Below are 19,369 nucleotides of genomic sequence, written 5' to 3' on the forward strand. Positions count from 1 at the left end.
ATCAAAGGGATTTAAGTGTTGTTAGTTGAGAAGCCCTGAGGATTGGCACTGAGAGGTACTGGGGCCCATAAGCAGTCTTCAAGACCCCCGACCACCTGGAGGAGCCCACTCAGCGCAGCAGCCCAGCTAGCAGATGTCAAGGGCAGGTTGAGTCACTCCACAACGAGTACTCTCTCCACCCGGGGTGAAGGCTGGCGGGGGACAGGGAAGCAAGGTCAGTCATGGCGGCAGGGTCGTGACAAGCAATTCTCAACAATGAACCAAAATCCTGTTCCATTAGTAGGACCACGGACAGGCACAGCCGGAGGCTAGCACACACCTTCATCCAAAGATTGAGGTTTACCACTGGGTGGAGGAGGGCTACACATGCCCAGCCACTGCTAACCTTCCACCAGAGACAGCCCAGGAGTACAGATGGTCACTAGGCCTGTCGTGGTGATCGTTGCACAACGCACGCAAATGTCAAATCGCTATGTAGTACAACTGAAACTAACGTAATATCGTATTATATCAACTACATTTCAATTAAAAAATAACAGCAACAACACAAAAGATATCCCAGGAGTGAGAATGAAGGGTTGACAATCAAGGGCAACTCCTGGATTGAGGAACAAATGCTCTACGGCTGCAGCTGTGTATGTGCAGAGGCCTGGAGATGGTGCAGGGCAGCCCGAGAGGCCCACAGCCTTCCAACGCACTGCTTGGGAACGAGGGCTAGCTGATTCTAACAGATTGCAGTGCTATTTAAGCAGGCCTCCACTTGGAAGCCGTGGCTCCACGCCACCCCACGGGCGGGATGTGAGCAAACCGATGTCTGGTCCTGAACTATGTGCTGTTCACCAGGCATCTGAGTAAGACCCTTACACACAATGATCCACAAAGGTAACCGTATGACCCTGGCAGAACGGGACCAACTCAGCACCGCAGGGCCCTGGGCATCTGCAGGAATCGCCCAGCACTGACTCTGATGGGGGCTACGGGCCCACAGGAGACCAAGTATAACTAGTAACATATCAACCACTGGTATTTTAACACTCGTGCGTAAGCTGAAATTTTGTTTCTGAGCATTATCAATGCGAGTTAAGGAGGCAGAATTCCCACTTACAAAATCACCTTGTCTTATACAAAACTGAATCTAAACAAATGTAATCTGAATGCTTGGGTTTTAGGGGATATGTACTATGCAACTATCCAAGCTTAAGTAAGACTGTCCTTTAAGGGACACTTGGAAAGAAAAACACAAAAACTCATTCCAGTCAAACTGATATTGTACTATGTCTCAAAAGAAGAACCACAGTTTCATCACGTAAGAAAGAAGATGACCTATTTGGTTCTACCTTTTATTATAATCAAATCGACACATTTACTGACGAAACTATACACATTTATTAAGTGAAGCTACTTAAAATTTATTGAGAGTCTAGAGTGTTATTTAGAGAAATACAAACTAAAAAGTGTATTAATTTTTTCATATAAACGTACACATAGTCGATGCTGGAATAAACAGATTCCAATAAATGAATACAATAAGTATTTCGGAATAAACCTGTGATGACTTCACTGTGCTTGAATACAACCAAAGCTGATTTTCCAGATCGTCAAAAGAAATATTTTCATCATCTTTGTGGTACCAGCTGGAATTTCAGGGCAGGCCATCTAAAAAAATTTTTTTTAATCTTCTTTCATTTATATGGAAATGAGATGTTTCCTAAAACATATCCGTACCCAGCACCTACGTCAACACCAGAGCTCAAAGCACACAAGTTCCTCCAGCTGATTCCTGCCTAGAAGGGCACACAGCACGCGACATCATCCATGTGCGTCATTCACTGAGGAGGACGTTACCGAGCTTTCAATTTCAATTAACCTGCCTTGCTTTATAAATAGCCTAAAGGTCCCTATCTAAATAGGCTGGTGCCCTTTTCTCAGAAGCAAAGGGAACAGCATGACAAAGAAGCACAAAAAAATAAATGAACTTTCCCCTTTGTAAATAGGAGAAAGTCGACATTAAACCAATTCTAAGTCCGAACTGAAGAGCTATTAATAGAATAAAGCTCAAGAGAATGAAGGACCAGTTTTAACCAGAAAATAAACAACATTTACAAACTCTATCAGCTCTTTTTAAAGTATCCATGAGTCACAGGGCTAGAGAAATAATTCAAGGTCCACATACACGCAGAGCTAAACACAGATACCATAATTACAATCCTTAATATGGCCCCCAAAATAATCCAGTTTAAAAGCCCCAGATGATTGACGTTCAGCCAAAAAGAAGTTAGTTTTGAAGATTCAATGATATCATTCTCTTCTAAATCTGCAATGTTTAATAGTTTTGATAACCCATCGTGTTATCATTTCTTTTGCTAGCTCTAGATATTTCTTCCCCTAAAATCAATGATTATGAACAAAACCCGCATATCACTTCTACAGTCTAAGTACTTGTGTACAGCACTTTTCTAGTTCATACTTCAACGATAATAAAGCAGAATCAGTAAACATCAATGGAATTTATCAAAAAGTAGAAAATAACTGGTATAGATCATTAAGCACCGTCGTGAGCCCATGAATCCATCTAATAACCACGGTGCGGGAAAACACAGATGCTCCCCATATTAATCTCAGGTAAGACAGACATTCATGTATATGTGCCACACATATACGTACACACGTGTCATCTGGCAATACTTTATAAGCTTGCCATAGTGAGATCCCACATGCAATCAGAGTAGCGGCCGGCTCCCTGAAATATCTAGGACACAATCAAAAACTAAGACTTAAGTTAAATAAAAAAGATTTCTGATTGAAAAGAGGTCCGACGAAGTTGACAGACGATCCTTAAAGAGGTTCCCTAAGCCCTCACTCACAGCAGCTTTCAAAAAGAATCCCATCAGAAGTCTTTCCTGATATGTAATACTCTTGCTGTGGCAGTTAAGGGAATCATCACTTTATCTGCACTAAGACAACCGGCTGCCCACTCCTCCAGTCATTCGACCAATTTCCATGCTTGGCATTATTCTGGGCCTCGTGGGAGATAGGAAGATGAATTGTAAATATAAGTAAAACATGGGACAAAGTAACTCAAAGTATATGAGTTACCGATGCGGTGCTAGACGGAAACAGACAGAGAAATTACTTCTAGGTGGTAAAGGCTGAGCAAGAGGCGTTGTGGAGGATGGCACAGGTCAGATGGGAAGCAGAGGAGGAGCTTCTGAGGGGCAGAAACAGCATCACATAGGCAGAGAGGCAGTTGGGAGCAGTGTGGGACGCAACCAATAGTATTGGGGGAAAAACTAAAGTTGGGAAGAAAATTCAAAGCCAGACCATTTATGATCTTAAACACAAGCTAAGGAAACTGGATTTTACCATTCAACACGGGGAAGATTTTAAGCAAGAAAGTATTGTGATCAGAGGTGTATTCTGGAAAAGCTAATCTCACAGATGTATATAACACGAACTCGAGGAGGGAAGAGAGTTAGAACAGACTTGTGACAAAGATTATAATCACTCAGATCAGAAGTAAGGAGGGCATATAAAAAAGAAGGAAATCATGCCATCTGCAGCAGCATGGATGGATCTAGAGATTATCATACTAAGTGAAGTAAGTCAGACAGAGAAAGACAAATACCATATATCACTTACATGTGGAATCTAAAATATGACACAAATGAACTTATCTACAAAACAGAAACAGACTCACAGACATAGTGAACAGATTTATGATTGCCCAGGGGGAGGGGGGTGGGGAGGGATGGATTGGGAGTTTGGGATGAGCAGATGCAAACTTTTATATAGAGAATGGATAAACAATGAGGCCCTACTGTAGAGCACAGGGAACTACATTCAGTATCCTGTGATAAACCATAATGGAAAAGAATATAAAAAAGAATGTGTATTTTTATATAACTGAATCACCTTGTTGTACGCCAGAAACTAGCACATGATAAGTCAAATATGCTTCAATTTAAAATTTTTTTTTTAAAAGAGAAATAAGGAGGGAGTGAACTCTGCCAATCACAGTAGAAACAGTAGTGAGAGAAACCCCAAGATAGAACCATCAGAACTCGATAGCTCTGAAGTTTTCAATCTGGCTTCTTTCGAGAACCCACAGCAGGATCCAAGAGGCAGCTTGAAAGTCACCGAATGTAATGAAATGAAAGGGAAACAGTTGCTCCCTGATTTAAAACCAATGTGCATACATTCAGAAGGATGAGAAGGATTAATACTTTGTAAATGGCAGATCAATTTTTAAACAAAAGGTCAGGGGAAAGCCAGGAAGTATCACGATGTGTAACACGATGAAGCCTTTAGTTTGGTCCAAACCAGCTGGCCAGCTAAAACGAGCAACGGGACAGAGTACAATCCGATGTCTCAGAATTAAGGAAATCTATATTCTACACGCTCTTACCGGATAATCATACCTCCTCAAAGCTTTAGTCATCTAAGCTATTTCTTACCTCACTTTTCCATGAAAATCGCTTTTATTTTTTTAGGTCACAAGTCGCCGATGGCCTTCTAGGTGCATACCCAATGGAAACTTTGCAGTCAATATTTCAATATTTAACCCCTGACAATTGCTCTAAATCCTTTACTCTCCATCTGCCTCTACCTGCAAAGAACCACAAGTCCTATCAACTGTCCCTGATTAATTCTTCACTGACCCCTTCCTGACTCCATCTTTCCTCCACTGCCACGGCTTAGACTCTCATTACCTCTCAGATAGACGCCGTGGTTCTCAAACTGTGGTCCTCGGACCAGCAGCAGCAGCATCAGGAAACTCACTGAAGTGAAATTGCTTGGGCCCCACCTGAGAACTACTGAATCAGAAACTCTGGGGATAGCACCGGGTAACCTGTGATGGGGCAAGCCTTCCAGGTGACTCTGATGTGTACTAAAATTTAAGACCCTCTGTAATCAACAATCATCCCACTCCTGGTCTCCCTGCCCTTAGTCTCCCAGCTCCCCAAGGCTGTGGCCACAGTTAGGTCCTAAATGACCAATTTGATTATGTCATTTACCAGCTTCTACAACAGGATTCAAAACATGTGAGCCCTTTTTAAACAAAACATAGACTTCAAATATTAACTTAAATTTGCATTCTAATGTTAGTTGAATTTGTATACACATGGAAGTTTCATAAAACACAATATCCCTTCTACTTCTCAAGCATAGATATTAGAATAATTTCTTTCACAGAGAACCCAAAACCAGTACATTCAACAACATTAATTTGAAATCAAATTTTCCTGAAGCTTTATCACAATGTCAGCTTTCTTCACAGGAAGATGAGGTCTCAGGCCTGGTTCTTCAAGGTTCTGGAACCTTGAAGAAGTGACTTAACCTCTGCGGGCCTCAGTGTCTACATCTGCAAAATGGGATAATAGCAGAACGAATTTCACAGAATTGTGAAGACTAAGTGAACTAATATATGTAAAGTTCCTAGAACAGGGTTAGGCACATAGAAAACATGGTTAAGAGTTTGTAGCTACTGTTATCACCATCATCATTATCATTACTAATAATATTAAACTTACGGAGCAAATACCTGTATGTATAGGCATAGTACTGACCACAAGTTATTCCCCAATATTCATTCTCTCTTTCTTCTACAGTAACAGAACCCCGGAGTTTTAGCCAAGCACATATCCACACACTTTAAAGACTACATTTCCCAGCCTCCCTACATCTAGCTGGTCAACGTCTACGCTCTCCATGCATCATGAACCTCCAGGATTCTGCCAGGAGGTGAAGGGATGCTGGAGATCTGAGGGCTTCTTTAAAAGACTTTCAACCAATTCTCCTTATTCTGGAGCACCACCTCCCTTCACTCCTATTCCCAGAGGTGTTGGTGTTGCCAGTTCCCGAGCCTTTGCGTAACTCTGTGACGTAAGTGAGGCTGGTTCTTAGCTGCCCTGCTGCCCATTCCAGATTCTGTTTTTCCAAGCTTATTACACCCTTGACCTTCCAGCTTCCAACATTTTGTTCATGTTGTCGTCTCCAATCCCATCCTTACGGATTTAGGCCTTTACAAAAGAAGATCCATAGACCTTTCAGTGGGAGTTCGAAAGGAAACAAATATCGCTATCTGCGTCCAATTGTCTCTTTTCCCAGAGGTCTTAGCCACCATTTTCCACCAAAATTCTCAGCACACAGTTTCATTCACCCTGTCATTTACATTCTGGACTAAATAGAAGAAAGTTGCTGGGCACGGCTTCCATCATTTCACATTTTTATTTCACTCTTAAACTGTTACTTTACTCCCCATGGGATGATGCTTTGGTCTACCACGTGTACTGGATGTTCTTAAAGGTAGGAACTATAGGTTAAAATTTTTACTATCTTCTAGAACAGTAGTTCTCAAACTCGACTGCACATGTGAATCACCTGGGCACCTTTGAAAACTCCAACACCCCGACCACACCCCAGACCAGTAACCCAGAATCTCTGGGGTGAAACGGAAGCATCAGTATTGTAACCTACAGGCACGGCTGAGCAGCAGTGCGGGGCAGTGAATAGTGTTGGTGTCTGGAGACCTACGTCAGACACTTACCCCACATACGTACACACACAACTGAAAGGCACCGGCCCTCCTATGGTGGCGTCTTCAACAAACTCTGGGGCCTAATACATTGGTCTCTGAACCCAGGAAAATAACCTGAGTAATCTGAGGAAATACTAAAGAAATGCCTCAGCCTAAGACAAAGTTGGGGGATGTTTTTTCTACTTGTCGGATGACACATTAATATTAACCATCTGCTTCCTGTGTCCATTAGTCAATGTGGCCATGGTAACAGTCAATGCCAGCCTTTCTCCACTGACTGTGATTCAGCCCATCACTGCCTTCGTTATTCGTTACTTGCGAACGGCTGGCCTAGCAATCGCACCACATGCTTGAACTGACCCGGGGCTATTGTGAGTGGCAACCTTCCCTTTCTGCAGAAATCATAAAACTGACCCAAAGAAACTGATGAAGTTGCCAGGCAACAGAGGCTCCAGAATATCTGTATAGGGGGAGTACAGGAGAAGCGTTCTAGTTAGAGACTAAAGGCAGATGGCTCGTCTTGACCTTTCACTCTCACGGCTAGCCCATCATTTTTACTCAGACTGTATGTACGCATGAGGTGGTTGGGAGAATTGGTAAAGGTTAAAGTTGCCTCAAGCACCACTGATACCACCACGTTAGCAAAGTCAGGGACCACAGATCCATGTCACTGCACCATCAACAGAACCTCTTCATTTCCTTCCTTTGGCTGTTCTCCAGAGGCTGGACACCAGTGCACTTACGGCTGCACACAGAGAAGAGGACAGGCAAGGCAATACAGTTACTAACTGCTAAATAAAGCCTCCACCAGAGGGACCCACAAGAGGAAAAAAGAAAATAACACCCAAGCCTAACAGCTGGGCCTGATCCCTTAGCGGTCCTGCAGAGATTAGGGAGGAAAGCGTCCTGCTGTTGAACAAAGACCTCCCAACATGAGTCCACAGATAGACACAAATCATACCAGAAAGGGACCTGCACCAATAAAACTGGGCAAGGAGATCCTGGTATGTTAGACTCTTCTCCCACCGAAAGCCAAGTACCTATCTACAGCTCTTCCAAAGAACCATGTCTATTCTCTGATCCTATAATTCCCTGGACCATAGAGATTTTTCTGAGAGAAAGGGAAGTGGGGTGGAAATAAGTGACAGCAGTAGCACTCCATGGCCACTAGGAAATTTAAACCAGGAAAGAGTTTTCAGTAACTTGGCTATCGCTCCCTTGGTAAAATGAATCACCTAAGGATCGCCCAGCCTGGAAACATTGGGAACACATTTCACTGAAATTTTACTTGACCGAAATCCTTAAGTATAATGGGAGCTAAAGCTGAGTGGTGAGCCGCCTTCTGCCTGCAGAAAGAAATAGCAGGAACTAGGTAAGAAAGTGAATAAAGGTAATTTGGCAAGAACTGAGTGAGTGCAACGCTTCACTGAGTCTATATGGCTCAAATTCCGCTTCTAAGTATCTGAGAGAGATCAGGAGAGACTATGTAGGTTAGAGGTTCCTGGTTCCCCACCTGAGTCACTATCAACAGATTATGGGATAAAGGAAGCCATTTAAAAGAACACAACTAGTGCAATAATTGGATGCCACAATATCTAACTTTTTCCTCTTTTTGTATAAAGGTTAAACACTGCGAGCAGAGTTGTAACCTTGATATATATGTACAGAATAATTAAAAGCTAGAAGGTCCTTGGGCAGAAACTCTGTAGAATATTTAACAAAGGAAAAGTTGCCTTCTTCAGGCAAATGACTCAGCTGGACTTAGGAATTTGTTCAGAACGCTGTGGAACTTTTTAGTGTCTATCGGTGTTTAATTTAGATCTGAAGTGATATAAGGGGTTTATGCCAGTTCATATGTTCCTTTCTCCATCTGATTAATGAACTAACACGTTCCTAAAGTAATATAAAAGGTTCCTTTTGAGTTTCGAGGAACCTTCCCTTTTTAAAGAACAAAATGCTCAAGTTCGGAGTCTACAGATTCTCGATTAATGAAGAATGTAATACTGTGTTCGCGTGTGTTCCCTTTTGGCTTAGAAACAAGTTTCTTTGTTTCTGCTGGACTCCAAGCTGGCAGCAACCAGAAGAGAAAAAGACGAGGATTAAAAGGAACAGCCTGCCCAGAAACAGAGATAAGGAGAAATCTCTTATTACCAACTTTGCTTAAGTGTCCAGAAGCCAAAACTACAGAAAAAGAATCTATTGGCTAATTTTAAGGCTGGCCCCATGCCACCACTTCTGGCTGGTGGCCAGAGGCCCTCAGGGGGAGAGGGCTGACAGGATGCCCCTAGAGAAGGTCAGGCATTGCATTGCTGAAGCTGCCTTTGGGTGTAGCTGCTCAGTCGGAAACCAAAAACTTTTTGTCCAACAGGTTTCCCAAGTGATTCCTTAGCACGTGACACTCACCAACATTTACCTAACTGATCCCCCATCCCCTCTGCCAATCTAAGCAACTGAGAACCCTCCACTCAACAGGAACAGAAAACAAAGCACTGGGCTCCCACCTCTATGGCTTGACATAGGAGGCCTCGCTCCACAAGGATCTCGCAAATGACAATGAATGCTGTCCTCCGCGCGGGGCTGTTTTTACTGGCTACTCCCAACTTGACTAGAAAATCATTGTTCCTCGTGAATTTAATTACTCTGTGACTTTATAACTGCATGCAAGGCACTAACCAGTGGAATTCCAAGTTAGAATTGAAGCACAGATTGCCTAGCTATGTAATAACCTACACATTTAGCCTCAAACCTCCTGAGACAGGTAAGCGACAACAACAGCTCGATATGCAAGCCTGTAGAAGTTAAGCTGCCATATAGCTGCCATGCCACCAGCCATGCTACTTTTAGAAGAAAGAGCAGTTCTTTCTCAGTTGTAATTTAATGCATTTGTGATCTGTTTCCTTAAGATAAACAAAAGAGAGTGGGAGAATCCAGGGATTCCCAGATATTGGGCAATCTGAACTGCCCATGTGAAAATGGTTATACTGGTCTGCTTCTGCCCCTGATCATTTCTGGGATCTAAAAAGAAAAGCCTTATAATTCAAAAATTAGACTTGAATCAAATGAGCAACAATTCTGAACCCATGAAAAGTAAAGTTTAAAAAAAAAATCGCTTGCTTCAATATGTAAATATTAGAAAGTGAGCTGTCCCAACTAAAACAATTAAAAATGTCCAGTGCACCCAAATCCAGGAAATGCTGAAGAAAAAAGTTTGTGTTTTTCCCTCTGTTAAAAGTACCGGTCTAGGGCTTCCCCGGTGGCGCAGTGGTTGAGAGTCTGCCTGCCGACGCAGGGGACACGGGTTCAAGCCCTGGTCCGGGAAGATCCCACATGCCACGGAGCAACTAAGCCCATGCGCCACAACTACTGAGCCTGCGCTCTAGAGCCCGCGAGCCACAACTACTGAGCCCACGTGCCACAACTACTGAAGGCTGTGTACCTAGAGCCCGTGCTCCGCAACAAGAGAAGCCACTGCAATGAGAAGCCCGTGCACCGCGACAAAGAGTAGCCCCTGCTTGCCACAACTAGAGAAAGCCCGCACACAGCAGCGAAGACCCAACACAGCCAAAAATAAATAAAATAAATTTATAAATCATAAATTTTTTTAAAAAAATTAAAAAAGAAAGAAGTACCGGTCTAAAAGAGGATTTTTTTATGACCCAGCACCAGATTTTGGATGCTAACATAGAGATAACATCCCTAATATCAAATGGACAGATGAGATATGTCATACTTGACAGTGAAAATACAAAATAAGAGACCTTTTACTCTCTCTTAATCTATGTTGCTCTTGATATAGTTTCATTTTTCAAATTCTTAATGATGATGTTTAAAAAGATACATGAATCAATTTTATACTTTCTGACAAGAATGGTCTATATTCCCATTTCTCCTGGTCTACTTTAGCCCAAGCCCACCTCCTAAGCCCCTGCTGGTGCTCACATCTGATCATTTTAAATGCCTGCCATTGCAAATAAGGTTGAGAAAAACAGGCTTAAGGTCATTACACTCTGATGCTTAAAATGTCAAAGAGAACACCTGCTGGCAGCTCTGACATTTATTATTTAATCAACTAAGGAAAAAAAAAAGTCAAAGCACCAGCTGCCACCTCAGAACAACTTAATGCACTAATCGAAAACCTTGTTCACAAGAGTCACGAAAAGAATTGTTAAAAACTTTTTAATATGGGTTATCGATGACTAGCTGCTTCTTACCTCATGAACAGTCAAAACCCCTGAGCTTTGTTATTAAAATTCCTTATACATTCCTTATATTTCTCATGTTTTTATATCAATGAGTTGCTCATTTATAAAATAAGAAGGAAAAACAATGTAGTACCAAAAGCTCAGAATTGCCTCCTGGGTCTGGCTCACCTACTTGCCGCTGGGCAACTTGATAACATCTAACCTCGCAGAACTTCAGTTTCTACATTATGTGGAGAAGAACTAGATCAAGGTTTCTCAACCTCAGAGCTACTGACATTTAGGGTCAGATCATTCTTTGTTTGGAGGGTTGCCCTCTGTACCAAAGGATAGTTATCAGCATCTCTGACCTCTACCCACGGCGTACCAGTGGCAACCCCCCGTTGTGACAACCAGAAATGGCTCTAGACGTGGCCAAATGCCCCCAGAAGAGCAAAACCACCCCCAGTTGAGACTTGCTGGACTAGATATATACTCAATTTCTCTCCAGCCCTGATACCCTACAAAATAAATACCTTACTCTCTTAAATGTAATTTGTTAAGCCACTGGTCAACATGCCTACTGTGAGGATACTCAGTTTGATTTTTAAAGAAATTGAAATACAGTGACTGTCTGTACCAATTCTAATTTTAGCAGATTCTAAAACAGTTTTTTTTTTTTGCAGTGAAAATTCACAAAAGGACATTAAAGCAACATATAAGGGAAACTAATATAAAGTATATGCCAATAGTATCTCCATCCCATTTTTGAGGGTAACTCCTTCAACTGGATGAAAAGAAAGGCATTTTAACATGTTCTTTAACTAGTTTTCCCACATGTGTACTTTCAGTAAACAAAGGGGCCTTATAATAACAGGAGCAATTTAAAGTGACTGACTTTTAAGAAGAAAGAAAAACACAGCTACTCTCAAGCCTTTTAAAATATTTTTTAAGCATATTAGAAAAAAAGTTTACACCATCTTATGAATTCCTGTTTTTACTCCAAATTTATGGAAGAGTTAGGTATCTTACAATCTATATCTGGTATTCAATTTGCCCTGAAGTCATAAATGTATATACTTCCATAGGGGAAATAAACCTATTCCTGAAGAACTATCATTAGTTTACCAAGTTTTTTTTGTTGTTTTTTTTTTTCACTAAAATTAGTTTCAACTGCCCAGAGGCCAAACCCCATCTCACAGGTTACCATTATTCAGTGGAACCTGACAGAAAATACAAGAGTGTGATTATTACTCAAGTAACCCTTTCTTTGTTGGAGGAACATATAATGCAAGGTCACTTTTTCTGTTGAAGATGTTCATTTCCTAATTCTGGTGAAAGTATGAGACTTGCCAAAAGATTTTGCCTTCAGCCTCCACATTTAAAACTTATCATACTGGAAAAGGGATTTCTTAAGAGAAAATTAAGAAACACACTACTATATATTAAAATAGATAGCCAATAAGGACCTACTGTATAGCACAGGGAACTCTACTCAATATTCTGTAATAACCTATATGGGAAAAGAATCTGAAAAACAATGAATATATGTATATGTATAACTGAATCACTGTACACCTGAAACTAACACAACATTGTAAATCAACTATACTCCAACAAAATTGAAAAAAAAAAGAGAGAGAAAATTAAGTGCCTAATGTAGCCCATGGTTCTAGGATGACATAACAATTGTTATATTCATAAAACCTCTAAATGTAAAGGAAATTAAAGCATAAAGAAAATGTGCTCCTCTTTTTTAAAAAGATAAAAGCATAAAGAATACCTAAACGTGTACTTTCACTTTACTGATGAGGATACTGGGGCCCAAAGTCAACTCCCAAATATTGGCACATTACAGACAAAAACCCGCCTTCTCCACATGCTTGTCCTAGTTTTCCTTCCTGAATTCAGTGTCTTAAAGTATCTGGTTTTACAATTTCTCTGATGTTTACATAAGAAAACAAGTAAGAGGTTATATTCGTTTTCCCAAGCTGCTACGACAGGCCACAGTCGTGGTGGACAGGAATGAAGAGAGTAATGGAAAAACATCAAATCCCATGAAAAGGCAGACGTTTAGGCCTGTAGATTAATTCAGCAAAGCCTCTGCTGTTCCTTTTCTCACCTGAGTTTCCTCCAATAAGTGGAACAAAATACCGCCTTGGGGACCACGGCCCAGCCACATTCACTGCAGTACAGGATAGTGTTAAATAAAAACGTGCCCTGAACCTGACACACCAAAGTCTTATGTGAATAAAACATACACAAACACTGCCTCATACAGAGAATGACAATAATGAGGGCAGATTTTGTACATGACGTGCAGACTCCATCTCAGTGACTTACATAAATGAAAGGATGTGTGGAATTCAACATAAAATCACACCCTACCCTCAAAATCAACTGCCGTTAATGGCCCTCCCCCATCCCCTGCTTCCCTAGAACTACCTCCAGTCCCCACCATTGCTCCTGACCAAGGGATCCCCTCCCCTAAAAAGGTTAAAAATGCCATGTGTTTATGCGGTTACGCTCTTCTACTTTCAATTTCCGAGCACTCTCTTTATTTTGTTCTGTCAAAGGACAAGGAAGGAGAAACGCAGTTCGGTGACGCTAAACTCACACTCATCTGTATTACCTGGGGTACAAAAGGGGTCTACCTCCCCTACTTTTTTTTTAATAGCATTGTCCCTAATGAGTCAGTTCCTTCTTTTTAATATTAAGTAGTATTCAGCGTCACAATATTATGTCAGTAACCTGCAATCCTTCAAATTCTCCCTTCTGGTGGAATTTAAAACCCTTCTCTGCAGTTCCAGAGTACTGATACAAGGCCAACCGAGACAGTCTCATTTCAAAGTGTAGGCTGCCACCTACTGGCTGAGCGCTTCTCAACATCCAGCTCTCTCCAGAAAGTGAATCAATCCCTCACAAGAGGTTTGCTTGCTATGTCATTCAATGCAATGTATTCAACTATAGCAGCATAATCTTTTTCATTCTTTTCAATACAAAGTCTTTAAACAACAAGGATTTACTGTACAGCACAGGGAACTATACTGAATATCTTGTAATAAACTATAACGAAAAAGAATCAAAAAAATATAGATTTGTACATATAAATATGTACAACAGAACCACTCTGCTGTACACCTGAAACTAACACAATATTGTAAATCAGCTATACTTCAAAAATTTTTTAAGTTAAGTAAATACAAATTTTTTTAACTTCAAAAAGAGACTACCGGGCTTCCCTGGTGGCGCAGTGGTTGAGAGTCCACCTGCTGATGCAGGGGACGCAGGTTCGTGCCGCGGTCCAGGAGGATCCCACATGCCGCGGAGTGGCTGGGCCCGTGAGCCATGGCCGCTGAGCCTGCGCGTCCGGAGCCTGTGCTCCGCAACGGGAGAGGCCACAACGGTGAGAGGCCCGTGTACCACAAAAAAAAAAGAGAGAGAGAGAGACTACCAAGACAAGCATGCTTGTGTATAGCTTAAAATTCTCAGCCTATACTCAAAAGAGCAGAGCATTATTTTTAAAAGATGTGCTATTTCTTAAATATACAAAAAGTTCTGTTTGGATAGATTTCTCTTCACCATTTCCTTTGTTCTTCACTCCTGAAAACGGAAGCTCATTTCCTCTTAGAGAAAGTGGTGGTGATTTCATTGTTCGTATTGATCACCCTGGAATTATTCAAAATTTGAATTCATAGTCCTAAAGCGAGTGTAAAAATTCACAACAGCTGCTGACAATAAAGCTAAGAATTAATTTAGCTGTTAATTAGCCCAACCCTTTGTCATGCAGACATAAATCTTCCAGCACCTTCTATGAGCAGTGGACTTTTTCCTAGTGAGAGCTAGTTTCTCCCTGTTTTAAGCTCTTTTTAAAGAAAATCAGACCAACTAAAAATCACTAAAGGGAGATAAGGAAACCCCCTTTCAGAGGCAGCAGCCACTGTCTTGGTGACAGAGTGAGGGGTAAATACACTCAACAACATTCACTCAATAAGTACTGCATGATGCTATATTAGGAGCTAGGGATGAACCCACGATTTAAATGTCTATTTCCTTTGAGAAGTTGTCTGGTACAGAGATCTCGTGGGAAGACAATTACAATAATTTGCAATATGTAAAATCTGGACAGTGATAAAGTAGTGACTGAAGGTGAAATAGGAGTTTCCCAGGGAATCAGATGGGGAAGAGAGATCCAAATAGCATGTGCAAAGGAAGAGAGATGAAAAACACAAGGGCTTAGGGAAAACGTCCCATAATTCAATATTAATGAATAAAGTGAATGAGGCCAGGTATGTAGGGAGGGAGCAGATCTCAAAGTCTTTTGCATATTCTGCCAAGAAATGTGCATTTCAGCATGATCACACTGGCAACAGGCAGTGACTGAAGGGAGGGCGATTACTAAGGAAAGCAGTGAAACTGTCCGAGCAGGGATGATTAGGGATCTGAAACCAAACTCCAGGGCAGTGAGAACGGAAAGGAGAGGCCATATTAAAGACAAACTCTACACAGGGAGCTATACTCAATATTTTATAATAACTTGTAAGGGAAAAGAATCTGAAAAGAATATATATATTTTTTACACATATATATATATGTGTAACTGAATCAGTTTGCTGTACACCTGAAACTAACACAACATTGTAAGTCAACTATACTTCAATAAAAAAATAATAAAGTAAAAAATAAATTTTTAAAAGTAACACTCTAGGAACTTTGCTGGTAGTGCAGTGGTTAAGAATCCACCTGCCAATGCAGGGGACACGGGTTCAAGCCCTGGTCCAGGAAGACCCCACATGCCTCAGAGCAACTAAGCCTGTGCACCACAACTACTGAGCCTGCACTCTAGGGCCTGTGCTCTGCAACAATGAGAAACGACCACAATGAGAAGCCCACGCACCGCAACTAAGAGTAGCCTCTGCTCACCGCAACTAGAGAAAGCCCACACATAGCAATGAAGACCCAACACAGCCAAATAATAAATAAATAAATTCATTTTTTTTAAATGTAAAAGTAACATTCTAAATTGAAAAAGAAAAAAAGACAAACTCTGAAGATAAAATTGTAGGACCTGACTGGACATGGAGAATGAGAAAGAGAGAAGTGAATGGTGGTATACTCACCAAGATAGGAAATGTAGTAGGAGGCATGGATTTGCTGGAGGATATAATAAATTCAGCTGAGTTTGAAAAGTTTGGAAACACTGAGTCTGAAAGGACTCGAACACCGAGGAGAAGATTGTGGAGGGGTGGGGGACTGAATCCACAGAGATGAAGCTCAGGGCAGAGGTCTAGACCAGAGATAGAAACTCGGAAGTCGCTAGTGTGTGAGCACAGGTGACAGGAATGAAATGTCCTGGATGAGAACCTGGGCAGAAGCCAACAGAAGACCTGCCAGCTTTGTAAAGCACGTGGCATGCCACCACGCTGGCTCAGGCAGGGCAAAACAGTGAGGGCTAGAAACTGCTCAGCATAGATACAGATAAGACTAGTTACAAAAGTGTAATCTGGGACTTCCCTGGTGGCTCAGTGGTTAAGACTGCGCCTGCCAATGCAGGGGACACAGGTTCAAGCCCTGCTCCGGGAAGATCCCACATGCTGTGCAGCAACTAAGCCCGTGTGCCACAACTACTGAGCTTGTGCTCTAGAGCCGGCTAGCCACAACTACTGAGCAGGCCCATGCACCTAGAGCCCATGTTCCACAACAAGAGAAGCCACCGCAATGAGAAGCCCGCGCAACGAAGAGTAGCCCCCGCTCGCTGCAAGTAGAGAAAGCCTGTGCGCGGCAATGAAGACCCAATGCAGACACAATTCATTAATTATTTTTTAAAAAGTGTAATCCAACTTTTGGTTTCCAGTCCCACATGTAAGGAGCTTGGCAGTCGCCACTCCATCCTAACAAGTAAAAAGCTCAACAGACTAAAATCGACAGCTCTTCTTGGATCCTTAGAGAGGTGAGGACATAGGGCAAACCACTGCCCCCAAGACTGGAGAGACGGATGGGTGAATACAGGGAATCTCAACTTTCCAGAGCTGGGGCAGGAAACCTGGGCTGTAACTGACGAATTGCTGGAGGTTCTGTGTGGACAAGCCTGAGAGTTAAAACCTCCAGGGACCAAGTTGCAGGGGCTCCCCACAATTTTGTGAGGCTTACCTACAGGAGCTCAATCAGGTTTCCACAGTAAATGTCGGAGAAAATCCCCTCGTGCTTCCAGCAAGGGAAGTGAACAAGCAACCATTCTGAAATATGCCAGAGCACTTCCCTCCTTAAGTAATAGTCATATAAAACTAGTTAACCAGAGCCCAACCTACTGGGTATCATCAGAACCTAACTGACCTGGGGGAAGGGAAATACCCAGCTCCAGCTCACTCTAGCAACCCTGTCCTACCTGAGGCAGGGAGAAAAAACTGAGAAATGTTTGTGAAGTTCACAGTCCAGGGGCACAGGCTCACTAAAGACAAACCTCATCCTAGGATTATAGAACACTTGCCCTCTCCCCACACCTCACCACCACATCCCTGAAGGCCTATTTACAGCAGTTACCCAGTGCATCACGTCTGGCTAGCAAGAAAAAAATTACAAGGCACATCAAAAGGCAAAAGACACATTTGAAGAGATAGCGCAAGCATCGTTCCAGGCGTGGCAGGGATGCTGGAATTATCAGACTGGGAATTTAAATGATTAATATGCTAAGGTCTCTAATGGATAAAGTAGACAGCATGCAAGAACAGATGGGCAATGTAAACAGAGATGAAAATCCTAAGAAAAAAAAAAGCATAGTTCTATGTTTTAAATACTAGTTAATATATATAAATATATTCAAATATGTCTAGAAGTGACAACAATACCAAGATACATACAGTGGTTTTCTCTAGGTTATCTCTGGTAGTTTGGGCAATTTTTATTTTCTTCTTTACACTTTTCTACATCTTCCAAATTTTCTACGATGCATATGCATTTTGAAATCGAATGTATAAAGGTTTTTTTGTTTTGTTTTGTTTTTTTCTTGCGGTGCGCAGGACTCTCACTGTTGTGGCGTCTCCCGTTGTGGAGCACAGGCTCCGGACGCACAGGCTCAGCGGCCATGGCTCACGGGCCCAGCCGCTTCGCAGCATGTGGGATCCTCCCGGACCAGGGAACGAACCCGCGTCCCCTGCATCGGCAGGCAGACTGTCAACCACTGTGCCACCAGGGAAGCCCAAGGTTTTTAATTTCTTTTTTACGATCTAAAATCTCTAGGAGTCAGAATTAGCTGGAGAGAACTGAGACAGTTTGAGATAGCTGAGACTGGTCCAAGTATCTCAAACTCTAAAGAGCTGTTAAAATAGACAGCTAGGAGAAAGCAGAGGGACAGGACCCAGAAAAATGAAACTGCTGTAAAGGAAGGGAAAAGAACAACCTGAGAGTTCCTGCTAAGTGGGATGGGACACTTGATTTCCCAGATTCAACTATGGTTTCCTGGATGCAAGTATAACCTCAGAGAAGAGTGCAACAAGAAGGAACAACAGTTAGAAAAAAAAAAATCTTAAGGCCCCTCACTCCTTACTGCACACAGGAGATTTACAGGACAGCGGCAAAGGTAAGACAGTAGGCAGATGTCGACTCCACCCCAAACTTAACTGCTTTGATTTCCACAGTAGATAAAGCTGAGGAAAAACAAGAAAGGTCAAAGCACCTCAAAGTCACCCGTCACAGAAAGAGGTTGAAACACATTCCTTACAGAGGAATATGCATTCTGTGATGGTTTTAAGTCTGAGGCAAATGAAATGAGTGAAAGCAATAGGCGGAAATGGATCAATGCCAGGCAAAAGGCACAGATTGGTGGGGATGAAACATGTGGAAGGATAATGTGATGGTTAATGCCAGGTGTCCACTTGGCAAGGTGATGGTGCCTGGCTGTCAGATCCCAGTCTAAGATATTGCTGTGATGGTATTTTTAGATGTGATTAACATTTACATCAGTAGACTTTAAGTAAAGCAGATCATCCTTCTTAATGTGCATGGGCTTCATCCAATCACTTGAAGGCCTTAGAAGAAAAGACTAAGGTTTCCCAAACAAGAAAACATTTGTCCTGAAGCCTGCCCCGTTTTCCAGTCTGCTGGCTTGCCCTGCAGATTTCGGATTTGCAAGCCCCACAATGGTGTAAGCCAGCTCCTTAAAATATAAATCTCTCTTTCTCACTTTCTCTCTCACTTTCTCTCTCTCAATATAGATATAAGTATAGATATAAATATAGATATAAGTATAAATATAGATAATACAGATATATAATACATATACACACACATATCTACACACACATAGATATATCCTAATGATTCGATTTCTCTGGAGAATCCTATTGCAGATAATAGAAGATGAAATCTATTAACAGAGACCAATAGGGCAGAACCTTGAACTAGACGCAATGGGACTGAAATGGGCTAAGGTAGGGGACTTCCCTGGCGGTCCAGTGGTTAAGACTCTGTGCTCCCACTGCAGAGGGCGTGGGTTCAATCCCTGGTCGAGGAACTAAGGTCCTCCATGCCCCACAGCGTGGCCAAAACAAAAAACAGCAAAAAAGAGTAATCCATGTTCTTGGGGTTGGGGCTTTCCTGGTGGTCCAGTGGTTAAGAATCTGCTTTCCAACGCAGGGGACGTGGGTTTGATCCCCAA

General features: G+C 42.0%; 1 protein-coding gene across 8 annotated transcripts in view; it reads right to left on the minus strand.

The window, feature by feature from the left end:
- The window catches only part of BCKDHB (branched chain keto acid dehydrogenase E1 subunit beta), a 299,229-nt gene that overhangs the window by 265,734 nt on the left and 14,126 nt on the right, over positions 1 to 19,369 (minus strand). The window lies entirely within an intron of this gene.

The sequence above is a fragment of the Lagenorhynchus albirostris genome, chromosome 12, assembly GCF_949774975.1.
Source record: "Lagenorhynchus albirostris chromosome 12, mLagAlb1.1, whole genome shotgun sequence".
NCBI lineage: Eukaryota > Metazoa > Chordata > Mammalia > Artiodactyla > Delphinidae > Lagenorhynchus > Lagenorhynchus albirostris.